General features: G+C 40.6%; 1 pseudogene; it reads right to left on the bottom strand.

Annotated features, from left to right (window-relative positions):
* Positions 1–10961: 10961 nt before the first annotated feature.
* Positions 10962–11852, bottom strand: LOC125361573 (annotated as a pseudogene).
* Between the last annotated feature and the right edge of the window lie 7083 nt (positions 11853–18935).

Below are 18935 nucleotides of genomic sequence, written 5' to 3'. Positions count from 1 at the left end.
AAGGCAGTGAGTACATTTCCTGTCAAACCTGTTACCTCCTCCCTGTTTTTTTTTCCCACCTTCCCTCCTCTCCAGTCCCCCCCCGCCGCTTCAAGTTGTACAGTGTTTTTTGCAGCTTATTGTCTTGTAAGTATTACTGTTGCATCGGGTCACCTTTTACCCTTTGTATTACATTTTCTAGTTCAGATAAAAGTATATGCAATACCCAGGGTACTGACATCAAACACACTAACAACAAGGGTAAAACAATAGGGAAGAAAAATAAAAGGCATAATTTCACAATGTATGTTGAAAATAACACCAACAATGGTAAACCACCTATTTCCATACTTGGAGTTCATTTCGCTTAGCATAATCTTATGTGATCATATGTACATAGCTATTGAGCTACTGTGATCATCTGGTAGTACTATCCTAGTCATATACTAATTATTATCCATGAGGGAAAACATAGAGTCTATGTTTCTTTGGGTCTGACTCACTTAACATAGTATGGCCATTATGAAGAAAACTACTAACAACAAATGCTGGTGGATGTGTAAAAGGAGAACCTTACTACACTGTTGGTGGGAGTGTAAACATATTCAACCACTCTGGAAAGCAGTATGAAGGTTCTTCAAAAGGCTAAACATAGAGCTCCACTGTGACCCAGCAAACCCACTTTTGTGCATTTACCCCAAGGCTTACAAGGAAAACCATACTAAAGCTTTTATTGAAGCACAATTAATTAGCTAAAATATGGAATTGTCCCAGACACCTCTCAGTAGAAGAATGGATCAAAACATTTTGATGGGCTGGGGATATGGCCTAGTGGCAAGAGTGCTTGCCTCGTATACATGAGGCCCTGGGTTCAATTCCCCAGCACCAAATATACAGAAAATGGCCAGAAGTGGCGCTGTGGCTCAAGTGGCAGAGTGTTAGCCTTGAGCAAAAAGAAGCCAGGGACAGTGCTCAGGCCCTGAGTCCACGCCCCAGGACTGGCCAAAACAAAAACAAAAACAAAAACAAAAACAAACATTTTGATATATATACACACTGGAATTCCATAGGAGATTTTTTTTCCTACGGTAGATTTTATTTCATCTACCATTTTGACTGCTGTATTGGTTATAACTTGGGAATTTGTCTTATATTTTTTCTTCACTCCCAATCCATACAGAGTGGATAGTGTGCTCAAGTTGCTGGTGGCATGGTGGACCTGAGGCAGCCCTACTGGCTTCTACCCTGTCTGAGACACAGTGTCAGTCACTCATGCTATTTGTGCTCTCATTCAATCTTTTTTCCACTGGGAGGAATAATAATTTTGGATTCCTAGGCTCATGAGCAACTTAAAAGAGGCAATTCCTGTTAGACCCTCAATCTACTAGAATTTTTCACTCTAGTGTCAGCTGGGCCTTTATCTGTAGTTGAAAACTGCTTAAGTATCTGTCATTACACTTCACAATTTGTATTTTTCCTACTTCCATTTAGACTCCTGTCACACAAAAACCTTCATCTCAGAGAAACTCTATCAAAGATCTCGAAGAGGGTATGGAATCAGTTTATATTATTCAGTTCAGAGTCCAGAGTTTAGTGCTTCTCCAGTAGATATTCCCAGACCTCAAATACCTCCCTTCAGTGGGACTCAGAACTCACCTCCTCATTTCTTCCACTTTACACTGCTAAGCAATTAAGCTCATCAGCAAATCCTATCCCCTATTGTATACCAACATATCTCAAGATACTTAGCAAAGCAATATTGGGCCCTTAATCCAATGTCTATCAGTGGTCAACATCAGGTATTTGGGCACATTTAAGTAATTCCGAATATACCTAGAGTTGTGCACAAAAAGAATTGGGATGAATATATTTTCTTCATCATATCAGGCATCTTTTCTAATGACCTGTATTCTAATTTCATTTCTATTTTCCCTTTAACCTAAGTCATATGATATATATTTATTCATTTAATAAGTCTTAAATATCAGAACCTTACATGTAGGTATAGTCTTCTGTCTTTAGTACCTGATATTCTGAGCTACTTTTAGACCATCCCATCCCGACAATTGCTCTAGAAAAAGCTTAATTTCCTGTAGTTTTCTCCAACTTGGAGGGAACTTTCTTAGATCTTGGAAAGTCATGATAATCTCTATCTTTCTAAATTCTTGCACCTAAAAGAAATTTTCTGATCCAGAACAGACTAGTACTGGGTCTCTTACACTAGTGCACTGAATGGGCTATAGTATAGTATAGTACAGTATAGTATAGTATAGTACAGTACAGTACAGTACAGTATAGTATAGTATAGTTTGTTTCTGTGTTGTTTAGAAGATCTTAGGATCAGGGTAGGAAGCACAATCTTCCTTATGAGGAGTAGTAGATTTGAAGGAAGCCATTGATATCTTAGTAAATGTCTTTGATACTGTTTTCTGTAACATAGGCTCATGATGAGATTCACAGATCACACAGGAAGTGTTTCAGTCTTGTTTCTGTTTCCAGGGGCACCACTGGAGGGTTACTGAACAAGGATCCAATCACACCAGCCTTTAGGACAGATGTCACAGTAATGAATGAAGATAGCCAGCCCTTGAACAAAGCTTGTGCCATGGAAATGTTGATCCTGAACTGGTTGGCCTTCATCATTGTGGCAGTTGGGATGGCAGGAAACATAGTTGTGCTCTGGCTCCTGGGTTTCAGGATGCACAGAAAAGCCATTTTGGTCTCTATCTTAAACCTGGGTCTGGGTCTGACTTCCTCTGTCTCTGCTTCAACATCTTTCATTTCATGCAAGAAAATACTAACTTCTTCATTTTCACTCAGAACTATTTTGTGAAGTTCTCCTTCTGTGGGTTTTTCTATTCCTATATTGCAGGCTTGACTTTGCTCAGTACTATTAACCCAGAGCATTGCATGGCTGTTCTGTGCCCAAGACCCACATCAGCATTTAAATGTATGCTAGCTTGGGCACTGTCCCTGCAACTGACCAGTTTGGTAACTTACTACAGTGAAATGTTGGATTTCAGAATATCTCACTTATGTAAGACATTTCAGTTTTCCACTGCTGAATACCTGATTTTTGTTGGCGATCCTCTCAGGATCCATCCTGGTTCTGTGGCTCAAGATGGATTTCACTAAGCAGGTTGTACATGGCCATCCTGCTCACAGTGCTGGTGTTCCTTTTCTGTGGCCTGCCATATACCATCTAGTACTTCCCAACATACTGGCTTCCTATCAGTAAGCATCATTCCCCCTGTTATTCCATGGTTTTGTCTTTCCTTTCCGGTCTTAACAGCTCTTCAGGCTCCCTGAAGCAGTGGCATCTGCTGACCCTCAAGTGGGTTCTGCAGAGAGCTTTGCAGGACACTCCTGAAGAGGATGAATACGGAACAAGCCTTCATCAGGGAATGCTGCAAATGTCAGGAAGCAGACTGGAGCAAAGATGAACAACTCTCCCCTTGTCTTTAGTTGTTATTTTGAGAGTGAACGTCATGTGAGATTTTGCTCAGGATGTAATGGATAGTTGTCTGCTCTTTGGACTCCTGCTTCTGAAATACCTCCGCAGTTCCTCTGTGTCTTCAAATAAACGTATTTTACCCAAGCTAATGAAGATTTGCTCTGAGACAGTATTAGCCTGAAAGTAGAACATATTTTGCTTTATAAAAATAAGTCCTTGTGTTGTGTTCTCCAAATAGTTTCAAATTCAGCATGTTTTGCTTTCATTTCCATTCAGTGGAAAGAATCCTTCTCTAACCAATAAGCCTTGTTTACAATTATTCTATGGGTCTGTGTTACTTCACTTAATATGATTTTTTCCAGTCTTTCCATTTCCTTACGAATGGGACAGTGTAATTCCTTCTGATGGAAGCATAGAATTCCATTGTGTATATGTACCATATTTTCCTGATCCAATCATTTACTGAGGGGCATCTAGGTTGGTGTCCTTCTTAGGGAAAAGCTCTACAGGATTATACCAGTCATGGTAGAAGATCAAAATACCCCAATAGCTGCACCCATGTGATCACATAAGATGATGCCAAGTGAAATGAACTCCATGTTACAGAGACAAGAGTTATACCACTGTTGTAACTATTATCATCATCCCATGTGAAACCATACCTTTTGTGTGCGTGTTTTATTATTTTTTCTTGTCTGTTTGTTTGTTTGATTTTTTGGTTCAGTTTTGTTTCTCTTGTATTCCCTTCCTGTGGTTGTACCCCTGCTACCACTATATTTCATCCGAATACCCTGGATACTGTTTATACGGGGATTAGAACTGGGGAAGGGAAAGGGAATACCAAAATTGGGAGAAAAAGCACAAAAAGACAAACCATCCCAAAAGCCATACCTACAAAACCATTTGGTGCAAATCAACTGCACAACTCAAGGGGAGAGAGAAGGTGGGGGAAAATGAGGGAGAAGGTAACAAGTTGAACAAGAAATGTACTCACTGCCCTACATATGAATCTGTAACCCCTCTGTACCACACTTTGACAATAAAGAAAAAAGTTTAATTAAAAAAATTATTCTATACAAGATGGCTTTTAGATGGTTGTGTTTCTTTCAAGCTATATTTCCATGGCAATCATATTATTCATATATTGGCAGCTGAGTTCTGAGTAAATGAGTCCATATATCCTATAAGACTGTCAAGTCTTTGGAAAATAATATTAATCAAGACAACTTTCCTGTCTGTATATGAACACTTCAGTAAAAGACCTCTGGAAGTCTAGAGGAATAGTCCATTTGTTCAAGGCCCTGAATCCACATGGTAGTAACACTAAAAAGCAAATGATCTAAGACCTCTGGACAAATTTGTTATCAACATTTTCACCTTGGGTTCTGGTAATGAGAAGTATGGCTTTTGGCCTTGGAAAATGCTGTTTGTGTAGCTATTATCTAGACTACCTAAGTTCTAGAAACATGGGACCAGCCCCCTTTGGACTTTACTGGTTTCAAAGTGTATATATGTTGCAGACAGTTTGTTAATAGTTCACAGACTTATTAAGTTTTGGAAGACAATGTGAGCCTCCATATATACATATGTATATATATTTGGCCAGTCCTGGACCTTGAACTCAGGGCCTGAGCACTATCCTGGCTTCTTCTTCTTCTTTTTTTTTTCTCAAGGCTAGCATTCTTCCACTTGAGCCACAGTGCTACTTCTGGCCATTTTCTATATATGTGGTGCTGAGGAACTCTTGCCACTAGGCCATATTCCCAGCCCCTAGCCTCCATATTTTTGTATCATTGTTTTTTTCCTGTCTGTGACATCCTTTCAGTTTAATAGTCAGTTCTATTGGGATCATAGTTAAATAGCTGCTAGAAATTGAGCTCAATGGCAGAGTTACTGTCTAATGTGCTTAAGGCTAAATCTCTATCAGAAGTATAACAAATAAGCAAACAAATAAAAATAGCTGAACCTCCTTTACTCAAATTCGTCACTCATCTATTTTATTGATTAGTAGAGTCATCTCAGTTTTCTCCTGCTAGTATATAACTCATTGCTCTCTTTTCTTCTCCTACTTTCTGGAACATTTGATGGGTATTCTTAGCTCTGCTACTTCCTGCCTACTGAGGTACAAAATAAAAGCCTTGTGAAACAAGTGTCAATCTGCCTGACCTACAAGTTGCAAACTTCATGAAGACTTCAAAGAGAAGTACAGAAAAAGAGAAGCTTCTAGAGTTCATGTAGCTCAGAAGTGTACAACACTCCTTAACTAGTCTTACCCTCAGTCCTTACGTGGCACTCACCAGAACAAGGGACTGTAGCTAGATTTTCTCTCTCTGAGTGGGTATAGGAATCGGGCTTGGTGCATTGATCCCAGGGGTAAATGTTGATTATTGAGCTGTATTCTCTGTCCAGGGATGAGAAACTTGACCTCAGCCCTCCCCATTTGTGCCTATACATGAGAATACTTCAATGAAAGACTACAGGTAATTCAAACTTCCAATCAATGAGTTGAAAGCATATACACAAATCCTGAAGAGAAACACAGAAAGATGAAAAATCAAATCAATACAACTCCTCCAAAAGTGAACAATTTCAAAATAATAGGCTTTGGCAGTCATGAAATGGATGAAATACCCCCCTACATTCAAAAGAATGAGTGTAAAGAGGAGTGTAAAGAGGACATGTAGAGGGGCTGGGAATATGGCCTAGTGGCAAGAGTGCTTGCCTCCTATACATGAAGCCCTGGGTTCAATTCCCCAGCCCCACATATACAGAAAATGGCCAGAGGTGGGGCTGTGGCTCAAGTGGCAGAGTTCTAGCCTTGAGCAAAAAGAAGCCAGGGACAGTGCTCAGGCTCTGAGTTCAAAGCCCAGAACTGGCCAAACAAACGTAACTTGGGGCTGGAAACGTGGCTTAGTGGTAGAGTGCTTTCCTAGCATGCATGAAACCTTGGGCTCAATTCCTCAGTACCACATAAACAGAAACAGTGGGAAGTGAAGCCACTGTGGCTCAAGTGCTAACCTTGAGCAAAAGAAGCTCAGCGACATTGAGTGCCCAGGCCCTGACATCAAGCCCCAGGTTGGACAAAAAAAAAAAAAAAAAGAGGACATGTAGAAACTCCTGAACATTCTGAATTCCAAGTGAATGCAAATAAGCACCTGAATGAAATAAGGATGACAATTCAGAAACACTTGAATAGAGAGAAATTATATGTATATATGTATATAATATGTGTATATATTATGTATATATCTGTATATATATACATATATATGTATCCAGTCCTTGGATTTGAACTCAAGGCCTGAGCACTGTCCCTGGCTTCTTTTTGCTCAAGGCCAACACTCTACCACTTGAGCCACAGTGCCACTTCTGGCTTTTCCTATATATGTAGTGATGAGGAAACAAACCGGGACTTCATGTATTTGAGGCAAGCACTCTACCACTGGGCCATAATTCCCAGCCCCGAGAAATTCAATATTGATAAAACTTTTAAAAATACAACTGAAATTCTGCAAATGGAAAGGTCAGTAAATCAAATATAGAATTCACTTGAAAGCTTGGCCAACAGACTATGCCATGTTCCAAACAGAATATGTTGATGACTGAGATATTCATTTAAAGATAAAGAAAAAATAAGGAGTTCAGAGAAAATGTAAGATCTCTGAAGATTTCTGACCACGATTATGAATGACAAACACAAGACAAGGAGAAAGGGTGGGAACTAAATGTATAAAAAAGACTGCATTCAATAAAATGGTAGCAGAATATGTTCCAAATCTTGAGAGATAGTACAGGAGATGGTTACAAAACAAAACAGAAAGTTCAAGAGCCACATGTTACCATAATTAAAACATTAGGTGAAGAGAATAAGGACAGAATTTTGAAAAACTTTCAGAAAGGACCAACAAGTCACATATAAATGTCAATCCATCAGAATAACAGCAGATTTCTCATCAGAAACACTAAAACCATATAGATTATGAAATACCATATTCAGAGAACTGAAATAAAGTAAATGCTGGGTTAAAGAGAAGATAGCAGAGTATAGACTTGCCCCACATTTTCCAGTCTCCACAAACCAAGAACAAACACTCAGGCATGTGACTACAGTGACTAATAAGCAAGTTAGTACACTGAGTATAATGGTAAAAGTCTAGGACAAATACTGACTATTCCAAAAAATACAAACAAAACAAGCCTTAGACCTACACAAGAGACAAACAGATACGAAAGCCCATCTGCTCCTCCGTAGCTCTACTTCTGACAAGGTGCAGGAGAGAGGGTACTGGCCACATTTTGTCTGTGCCTGCTATATTCCTATGACCACTACACAGAGCAGTATTTACAAGTAAACAGTAGAGATTTCCATGAGAAACTCCTAACTGAGTGAATTAACCATGGGGGCTGATCTGAATTTAAGAAAAATCATCTAGCAGCTCTGCCATCTGTGTTATACAGGAAAGGAGCTGAGAATACTTCTCTGTGCCTACCAGAGTCCTAAGATCACTGACCAGCTCCATGTTTGCCAGCACATACATCTCCCCACAAAGGAATCCACACAGCTCCATCAGGGACTCCTAGCAGAGTGAGCTAACCAAAGGCCTACCAAAGGCTATGACCAGCTGGGAAAACTGCCCATATCTGTGACTCATGCATGGTACAGGAGGAGGAAGCCTGGTCCACTTTCCTCTGAATGGAGCATGTCCTTGTGACTACCAGGTCTCAAACTACCTACCTACCTAAGTATTTATTAAAAAGAAACAAATACTGTAAGCTTTGCAGGACAGGAAACCTACCACATGGGACCAAAAAAAGCAGAAAAGAGTTTATTGGGGGGAGAGCCAACTGCTGGCCAACACAAAATGGTGGTGCATAGAGACAGAGGAGAAGGAAGAAGAGAACAACAGAGGAAGAAAGAAAGAGTGAGAACTCGTGATGAGCCAGATTACATAGGGAAAGGCAGGAGGAGGGGCCGCAGCAGATACAGAAGTGAGTTCAGAGCCTGGTGAACCTCTCTCTGTCTGAAGAAGGCATGACCAGGCTGGTCCAGGATGTGACCTCAGGGGATGAGGAAGTGATCTCAGAGTCTGGGGTCCTTTGCTGACTCATAGTCAGGTAATTACTGGTTTAAGGCAGGTAAAGAATCTGGGAGGGCTATTGTTCAGGGCAGCCACAGTGGCTGAGAAAATAAAAGTGAACATATATGAACAATAATCAAGTTCCTACTAATGATGATTACTTTCTTTAGCTAATATAACCCATATACATTTTATTAGAAACTATATCTATTAGGCCACATTTCTGTGGCCATTAATGTAACCTTCTCCCATCAGCACATGCCTACATCAAAAAACATCAATGATGGATATTTTTTTAGAATCATTTTCTTCCAATCCATCTCTTTTTGGGCTACTTTTAGAAATGGGGTTCCAGGGCTTCTTTCCTTAGCTGTCTACTTTGACTTCTGGCCCTCTTCCTTATTTGATATGTTCAGACACACTTTACATCCCTTCTCAGATCCACATTTCATGGGATACCCTTTTCCCTTCCCTTCCACTTCTTTCCTCTTTCTCCTCTTCCTTCTCCCTCCTCCTTTCCTCTTTTAATGACTGTCCTAATGGGTAGCCTAGGCTAGCCTTAAACATGTCCTCCTGGATAGCCTGTCCAGCCATGGGGATTTTGGCCTGTGTCATCACCACATCGAACTAGAAGAGTATATTATAGCACCACAGAAAAACATTTTAAACTCTTAAAAGAAACATAAAAAGCCCACAGGATGTGACCGTACAGATGCCTGGTTCAGTAAATTGGGAAGCTTGAGTCATTGTTCTGTTTGTTTCACTCTTGGAAGATAACTGGGAAGAAACTAATGGTGCCCTCTTGTGAGTAATGTTAGCACTGCAAGACCATATACTACTAATCTTCAGAGCTGCTGAATTGCTGAATGAGGCAGACAGGATGCTTGCTGCTTGCTCCTAGAATTTACATTCTCAGTAAGGCAAATGCAAGACAAAGAAGCAAAATATCTGTCCAGGCAGATAAATGAACAGGTTCTTTTCCGACAGTGAAAGTAAGCAACATAAAATAGCACGATGTGATAGAGTGCCAGAGTGGAAGAGGTCTGGAACATGGTATATGGTGTGTGTTCAAGGAAGACTACTTGGGGAGGGGGAGAAGTGGCTGATCCAATCCATGAATAGAAGATGTTAGCAACTATGTGAACCTCAGTGAACAGCATCGTACACAGTGAAAGGGTCCTGAGGCAGGAAGGAGCTCAGAATGATTGAGCTCTCAGAGAAGCATGTATGGCACGTGACAAAGAAAATATTCGAGTGAGAGAGACTAGAGGAGATAGGCACACCAACTCACCTTGGTGGGAACGGGGCTATGATTCACAATGTTAGTACACTTAGCTCTTAGTCTCGTGCTCCTCCCTCATCTGTTTCATCAGCCAATCTAGCCAGCTGTGAGACTTCCCCTGTCTCCACAGCCAACCTCAGTCTCAGTGTTCATCCTCTCATTCTCCTCAGCAGACAAATGACCTGGCTCCTGGGGGATCAGAGTCTCATCCTTAGAACAAACCTGACTCTTATGGCTTCTCCCTTTCTCTGTGCCAGCAGAGAATAAGCTGACTGCTTTGCTTTTGCCATGCTGGGAAGCCATTCTCTAGTTCTTTTTTTGTGTGTATGTGTACACATTTAGTTTTATTGTAACAAAGCAACTTGTACACTTTTAACGTTTAAAACTGAGCGTTATCTTTCCTTTCCAGTGAAAACAAAAGAAATTTTAAAAATAAATGAACAAAATTACAATAGAGAATGTCAATTCCAAATAAGATCCTACAGGGTCTGCTGATTCTCCCTTAGTGGCAGGGCTCAAGTCATCATTAGGAGAGAATTTTATTTTAAAAGTGTCATCTTAAACTGCAAGGATGTTGGTTAAACATCACAATTACACATGCCAAAGGAGAAGCCATGTTGTCAAAATGCCCACTTAACCCACCCAAACATCTCAAGCCCACCCTTTGCTGACCTTTTATAACCCCTTTTTTTAAAGTTTTTTTCCTTTTTTTTTTTAAACAAGAGAAAGTAGACAGATACACGTTGGTAATGCTAACTGTCTGTATTCACATAGACAGAGTGTAATCTCTGAGCCCAATATACAGAGAAAGGAGGAGAAAAGCTAGAATCTATGCACTACTTACTACACAGGGCCTGGGCCTCAGCAGAGCCAAGGAACCGGAGGCTTCTTGTTTCCACAGAGCAGGTGGCTGCGGCGTTGATTCTGTACAGTTCTTGTTGAGACAGGGGTAAAAATGAATTTAGAACAGGTGTGTGGAGATTCTTTTCCTGTTGTGTTCTGAGCAAGGTATCCACCCCCTCCCCCCAATAAGTTGAGAACCATGGTGTTGAATAAAAGAGACCTCAAGAATGGGGTGACTGAGCACAGAGGGGGAGAAGACTGCAAACTTGCTCCCAGGGTCTGGAGAAAATTAAAAAAAAAAGTTGAAATCCATCAGTGTTTTGTATTAGTCATCTTCTCCTTCATCCTCCTCTCCCTCTTCCCCTTCGTCATTATCCTTGTCTTCTTTCCCTTCATCCTCATCCCCTTCTTCATCAATATCTTCCAATCCTTCCTCCTCTTCATCATCATCATCATCCTCTTCCCCTTCTCCTTCCTCGTCATCCATGTCAGGCACCACGTAGTACTGCAAGGGGTTTGGCCAGATGTCGTCTTTGATGACCTCTCCCAGCTCGTCTGCACCAGCGTCTGAGTGGTCAGCGAACCAAGTGAAGAAGCTCTCAGGCTCTTCATGCTGCCGCTTCCTGCTGGCTTTATTCTGCGTTTGACTGGAGAGCTTTGTCAAATCCTTTCCAGATTTCCATTTGATTTCAGTGGACTTTGAAGATGGATCCCCGCTCTCATTCAGATGAAATTCTTGGGAGAGAACTTTATTTTCAAAGTAAGGATTTTCATCAAAATAAAAATCTATTCTGTAACCTGATTTTATATCTTCAAATTCTGTCACTTCAACTCTGGTCAGGTAATGCAGCGCCTCTTCGTCTTCCTCCCCCAGCAGTGCAGACACTTGTGGATGGTTGACAAATGTTGTTACCCAAAAAATTTGGGATTTTGGCGATCAGTTCTGACCTCTTCTGAAAAAACGGTTGGCAGAGTTTATTATATTTCTATTCTACTTTCAAAATCTCCTCACTGGCTTGTTCATTAAGTCTGCCTATTTCATTTTGTACTTCATCGATATGTTCAATTGCTTCTTGCTGTTCTTTTTCTCCCTTGGGCACGCCGGAGGAGGAGAAAGTTTCTGCCGGCTTCGCGCCGGGGCTCTGCTTCGCCTTCTTCGGCTGGGGCAGGATGTAGGACTGGCGTTTGGGGGTCATGGCGCGGAGAGAAGGCCGGGAGCGGAGCCGACACGTCCTGATTTCCCCAGGAAGGAGCCGCCAAGCGCCATTCTCTAGTTCTTGGCAAGGTTATTCCATTTGGCCCGGCAGGCTCAACTGCAACTTCCTGATTAAATCTTTCTAGAGTATGCCCTCTCCAACTAAGCCCTCAAATGAGACTTGATCACATCTGTTATATTGATTTCTTCCATGGTATCTATTACAAAATTTGATTATCTCATTTAATTGTTTGCTTGTCTTTTTCTATATTGGATGCTGAACTCCACAAGGCAGGAACTATAACTTTTTCTCTTTTGAAGCATTAGATGCTTAAAGCCTGGCATAATTCCTGGCATTATGTCTGCATGAGCCCAGTAGTTCTCAGTTTTCATTTTTAGTGCCCAGCCTATTTCCAACTAGAATGTTATGCAAATCTAAGAACTACCTAAGCTACAACAGATGGAGCTCAGCCCTGCTGGTTATGACCATGTTGCTGAGAGCCCTAACTGCCCAGGGATGGTGGAAGTTCCTAAAAACACTCCCCAGAAACTTGGTTGTTGGTTATGTTCCTCAATCCAGTGCTCTTCTGCTTCCTTCTTCTGACCCAGGGAATAGTGTCAGAATGGAAAATGGTTCTTGAAAGCATCATGAGCATTTAGGGAGGTTGTTAGAGTTGGTGAGAGCAAAATTTCATAAGGAAATGCCTTTAGAAGCCTAATGATTTACTCCCGTGTGGGTGTGACTGTGAGAGCATACTGTAGGGTTTGTTTTGAGGAAGTTTATTAATAATTATACTTTCATTATCTCTCAGTAATTGTACAATGAGATTGCCATTCGATAAATCAGTTTGTAAGTACAATGCATCATGATATATGTTACCCCTTTCATCATTCTACACTTCCCTGCCAAGCCCACCCATCCCCTCCATTTTCCTACTTTCATAGACTGTGGCTTGAATATTACAACTGCATCCTCCCCCTTCCTCACCTTTAACCCTCCCCACCTTTCAAGTACAGTTTTCTGGTATCCATTTTGTTGGATTGTGAGTTTGTTTTTCTAAGGAACTACAACATTTGAATTCTTCATTGCAAATACCATACTTTGGTTAATATGTCTGTGCATGCTTGCATACATACTGTGGTGTTTCACTTCAAAGTTCAGTGACCAGCTCCTTTCCTGCAACCCCTCTCATCTCTCACACAGTAGTGCCCCACTCCTATCTTCTGATGTCAAGCAGTAATACCCACTGAGCAGAAAGTGCAGAAATCAGCTTGGGCCTGGTGTCCAGAGGCCCTGGGAAGATTCCTAGGTGTGCTGACAGTTTTTACACTCTGTGTCACATGTCCTTCACACGTGCATTCACTTTGCTCACTGCTGGAGGAAACAGCTATGTGCAAACTTAACCCAACCTCTGTGGAGAAGGTCTTGCTTTCCTATGGCAATAAATACATTAGCTGTGAGGAACAGGGGAGAATGACAGTAAGAGTGCTCACTTCATGGGCAGGCAGTGAAGTTTAAATCAGCCAATAAATGTAAAGTGCTTCCAACAATGCCTGGCACAAAGCAAATGTTATTTTAAAAATATCTACATTGTAATAACATAGTAACTATTGTTATCAATCTAACTGTTGAGGAGAGAGACCAGGATGTGTAGCTGAAAGCCTGTTATGTTACAACTTGGTTTGCCATGATTGGAGTTTCTATCAGTGCTCAGACCAATGGAATGAGGGTTGGGAAAAAAAAGAACAGGAATCACCTTAGTGAAGGCACAGAACCTCAGAATTCTTCCAACTCTTCAGGGAGAAGAGGCGATTGCTATCTGCTTAGAAGTGAGGAGGCCAAGGCTTACAAAGGTTCTGGGAGTTGCCTGAACTTCTGTAAGTGGTTGATGCTGGATGCATCCAGGCCTAGGGAGCAGTGGCTCATTGCTACTTATGAGGCTGCAAAGGTAGACAAAGGTGAGGCATGTCCCCATCATTATCTGGTTGCAAATGACAGTAGAGTGGTGCTTCCCAGCCCCAGCATTCACCAATACTTCAGGTAGTAGATTCTCATGGTTTAGAGCAAAGCCATGCACACTGTTCTCCTGGTACCCAGTGGGGGACTGATTAGGTGGGGTGGTAGGATGGAGGTCTGCTGTGAAGAGCTCTGGGCAAGAGTCAGGAGTTGAATCTTGGCCTAGCTCACTGTGACAACCCTAGCACCCAAAACAGGCTACCTGGTAATGTGGACAAATGGTTGAATGAGCCAATATGAGCCAATGGATCAACAATACAGCTTTGTTCTCAGAGTGTTTCCAAACCGAAAGTGGAGATGAAACAGGCCCTCAGACATCAGTTGAAAACAGCAACCTGGGCTGGAGGAGTGGTTCAAGTGGTAGAGGGCTGGATGAACAAGTGTGAGGCCCTGGGTTCAAATCCTAATATTGGGAAACACAAAACAAAACAGAACATGGAGAGCAGTGTATGCACTGTGTCAGGGAAGAGGGCAGCTGAGCGATGCCATCTTGGGCTGGATATACAGGGAGCCTGGTTGTCCTGAAGGGTAAAAAGAGTTCTAGAGAGGGAATGGAAAGACATAGAAGACAGGCCCACTGGGCTGGTCTGGGCTGGGAGGTAGGTGCAGGGTGGCATTTGGAGAGCTGTGAGAAAGGGTGCAGACTATAAGGCGTCTTCAATTCTATACATATTCTGCTCTACTAAGTCCCAGTGTCCCAATGTGTAACCCTAGATAGCACAATTACATGGAAATAGAGATGAATTTACCTCCCCAGCACTAAAGGTAGGCTGGAAAGAAAGAGGGGACTTGACATAAGGCCCCTTGGTCTTCCTACCTCCAGCAACGAGTCCCTTAGGGCCCCCTGGCCCCCTGGGAATTAGTCTGATCCACTGTAGGCTTAAGTAGAATCCAGCTCTATGTCCAGACCCTCTGCCCTGCCCCTCAATTGCCCAACCCTGTGCCCAGTCCCTGGCAACCACCTCCATTAGCTTGCCCTGCCCTATCTTGGCCAGACAGTGTAAGTAGGAAAACCAGGCTGGCAGACTTTACAAGGAAGAGCTATGTTTGAAGAAGTGTGGGGAGAAGAGGGAGATATAGAATTCACAGAGGGTGCATGAAGTTCAGAGATATGGGAAAAGAGCTGTCGGCTGAGACACCTTAAAAGTAAACAAGTCTCCATTTATTGCTCCCCGAGAATTGTACCAACTGTATGCATATTCCAAGTTCATAGGGCTTTGCAACCTCAGTCCATATTCACAAAAGGTATCTTCTTTAGAGAGAAGTAGGAAGGGAAGTGGAACCTGGGGCTCCCCCACAGTCCCAGGTGGCAGGTGGAAGAGCCACACCCTGCACTCATTGGCTGGCACCAGAGAAGTTCTGCCCCCAACGACCAGCGGTGACTCTGTGTGCTGAATATCTTCAGACTTATTGGACTCAGAAATTTGGGTTCCATGTTGGGGCTTCAGCGATGCTGTAGAAAATTGAGGACAGAATAGGATAGTTACAATGATTAAGAGGACAAGGGTGTTGACCTCGTGATTCCTGCACACTCACTCCCACTCCTTACAACATTTCACCATGGGGAGCTGAGAGTAAGTTTAAATACCTTAACTAAGGCAGATTTAGGAATAGCGGTAACACCAATCATTCAGCAATAGCAGGTTTAAGTAGATCTTAAGGCCAGAATTCTAAGCAAATAGCTTCCTAGACATTGCTCTACACTGGCAGGGGCTGGTGTGCTTACAGACATCTGTGAATGTCCAAGCTGCAGAAACATGGTCCCCCGCCCCCCCATTTTCTTGCTTTGCATTGATGTGGATAGATAGACAGTGGGCAGAAATCTTTCCTAGACTTTACACTTTCTTTTTTAAAAAACTACTTGTTTATTGTGAAAGTGATATACAGAGGGGTTACAGTTTCATACATAAGGCCATGGGTATATTTCTTGTTCAATTTGTTACCTCCTCCCTCATTTCTCCCCTCTCCCTTCCTCCCTTCCCTCTTCCCCCATGAGCTGTTCAATTGGTTTACATAAAACAGTTTTTGTAAATATTGCTTTTGGAGTCATTTGTCTTTTTATCCTTTATCTCTCAATTTTGATATTCCCTTTCGCTTCCCTAGTTCTAATACCAGTATATACAGTATCCAGAGATACAGTGATAGCGCAGGGACAACCACAGGAAGGAAATACAAAAGGATCATCATCATCAACAACAAAAAAGCTACCGTTTCAAATGGCATGTTGAAAGTAATTACAACAGTGATAGAACACACCTTTCCATAACATGGAGTTCATTTCACTTAGCATCATCTTATGTGTTCATAAGGGCATAGCTATTGGGCTCTTATGATCCTCTGCTGTGATTAGCCTAAACCTGTGCTAATTATTCCCTGTGAAGGAAACCATAGAGTCCATGTTTTTTTGGGTCTGGCTCACTTCACTTAGTATAATTTTTTTCCAAGTCCTTCCATTTCCTTACGAATGGGGCAATGTCATTCTTTCTGATAAAGGCATAAATACACTTTCTCTTAGTGTGACTCATTCATCTCCTTCCTCCATCCTTCCCTTCCTTTGTCCCCTCTCTCTTGAAAGGCCCAGGCATTTTTCCAGGGGCAGCACTGGCATGGGTCTTTCACTGACAAGTCCGGGGTTGGTTACACAATGTCAGCAAAATCTTACACTGCCACCTAGTGTCCAAATGTATTTCCTGTTTCTTGCTCATCCCTCTGATGACAATATGCAAAATTTTGTCCTTCACTTCTTCCTCTTTGAGGATCTTGCTCTCAAAAAAAAAAAAAAAAATCAATTCCACCGAAATAAACTAAGCCAGAAATATTTTTAAGCTTTATTAAATATATAAACATTTATAAAATTTATTCAGTGATTCTTAGAGTCCTTTTTCAGGAATGAGGGTAGGACATTCAGGGAAGTTAAGGAAGGGACGTTCTTAAAGGCTACACTGAGTATTGCAAACAATCTGAGTATTGGAATGTGTATGTGCATCCTAAGCTCATAAACGATGGCAACAAACTACCTCTGCATTTGCTAAATACAAATTTATCTACATTTTTTGTTGCTGTTCTTTTGATACCATATCTAAGAAATTATTCATTGCCTATTGCAAGGTTGCAAGGATTTACCTCTACTTCCTTAAATACTTTAATAAATGTAATAATCATGCATATCCTTGATCCATCTTGAGTTAATTTTTACATGTGACATAGCACCCCAACTTTATTGTTTTGCATGAGAGTATCCAGTTGTTTCAGCATCATTTTTTGTGACACTGGGCTTGTACTCGGGGTCTCACACTTGCTAGACAGGTGCTCTACCACTTGGCCCATGCCCCCAGCCTCCAGTACCATTTCTTGAAAAGACAATCTTTTCCTAACATTAACTAATTACTGTTACATGTATGGGTTTATGTCTGGATTCAATTCGATTTGTTTATCATTATACGGTGCTATCACAAAAACTTACTTATGATAGTTTTGTGTAAGTTTTGCAATAAAAATTGAAATTCAGCTTTTTCTTCTTCTTAGAATGGCCTTGACTATTTTGGGATCCTTGTAATCCCACATAAATTTCAACTACTTGGTATTTTCATAAGGTTTTGTTCAATTAGTCAGTCAGTTTTGGTCCTCTTGTCTCCCACTTGTGAACATGGGATATCTTAGCATTCATTTAGATGTTTACATTATATTAATGGTGTTTTAATGTTTCTAGCATAAGAATTTACTTTGTTAGGTTTATTTTCAAGCATTTTTATCCTTTTTGTACTATTTTAGTGGATTTTTTTCCAATTTTATTTTTTTTAAATTATTTTTTGGAGTTCATTTCAATAACCATTATTTTATACGATCATATGCACACGATTACTGAACCTTTGTGGTCCTCTCTGAGGAATATCTTCGTTTGGTCTCACTGTGTGAATGTTAGAGCCCCATTTAATTTATCATGTCCAAGTGTTATTTTTTGTCTTTTACCATCCATTGTGTTTTTGAATTCTTCATTGATAATGCACAGAAAATCAGACGAATTTTTTTGTACAATAAAAGTCTTTGTATATTGGATCTTTGTTTATTATCTCTATGGGGATGTCTGAACTTAATATCTTTCCCTCCTTTTCCATAATACTTCATAACAATTTTGAATATAGACAGTAGAATTGGACATTGTATCTTGTTTTAGGTCTTACAAAAGAACTACTAGTCTTTACCATTGGGTATCCTGTTACTTGAGGGTTTTTCATAGATAGCCTTAACAGGTTTAAAAAGATTCTCTGATAAGTCATACTTTGTTGGAAAATAATATTGGATTTTGTCAAATGACTTTGTCTATTGAAATTATCATGTGATTTTGCTTTTATCAATATTAATATGTCATATTGGTTGATTGCTGTGTACTCTACCAAATTTGTACTCTGGGACAATTCCCTTTGGACAGTGTTTAATTCTCTTTATATTACTAAGTTCAGTGGCAGTAGTGATTCATTAAGGATTTATGTGCCTATGTTTTTGTGATGTATTAATCTATAGTTCCTTTCTTTCCTTATTTTTTTCCTATCTTGTATCCTTCTTTACTAACTTTATATTTACTTTTATTAGCATGCAGCACTCTCCCTTACCCCACTCTTCATTTCCCAACCTAATGCCAACCAGCTTCATGGTCTAATTCATTTTAAGTTTTGTATGTGATGTAAGATAAAGTTTTCAGTTTATTGTTTTATATGCCATTATCTAGTTTTTTTAACCAATGTCATCTTTTCCCATTTGAATGGTAGTAATGATAGTAGACCCAAATTAGAAATCATTTGACCACATATATAAGCTTTATTTCCAAGGTTTATTCCCTCAAGCAATGCATGAGTATTTTTGTTGCTCAACATCTTTGTCACAATTCAATATTGTTAATATTTTAGAATTTTGTCATTATGTTGTAGTCTCATTTATTCTTCTGTATACTTGCATTTTAGTAAGACATGTCACAATGGATGTTCTTAACTCTGTGCTTATTTCTTGTCTATGCATTATCTTTTATTAAGTATCTGCTGAAATCTTTTGCCTGTCTTGTAATTGGGTTTGTTATTTTCTTATTGCTGTGC

The sequence above is a fragment of the Perognathus longimembris genome, chromosome 13 (genome assembly GCF_023159225.1).
Source record: "Perognathus longimembris pacificus isolate PPM17 chromosome 13, ASM2315922v1, whole genome shotgun sequence".
Classification (NCBI taxonomy): domain Eukaryota; kingdom Metazoa; phylum Chordata; class Mammalia; order Rodentia; family Heteromyidae; genus Perognathus; species Perognathus longimembris.
The sequence above is the reverse complement of the archived record's forward strand: the minus strand, read 5'-3'. Positions and strand labels throughout refer to the sequence as shown.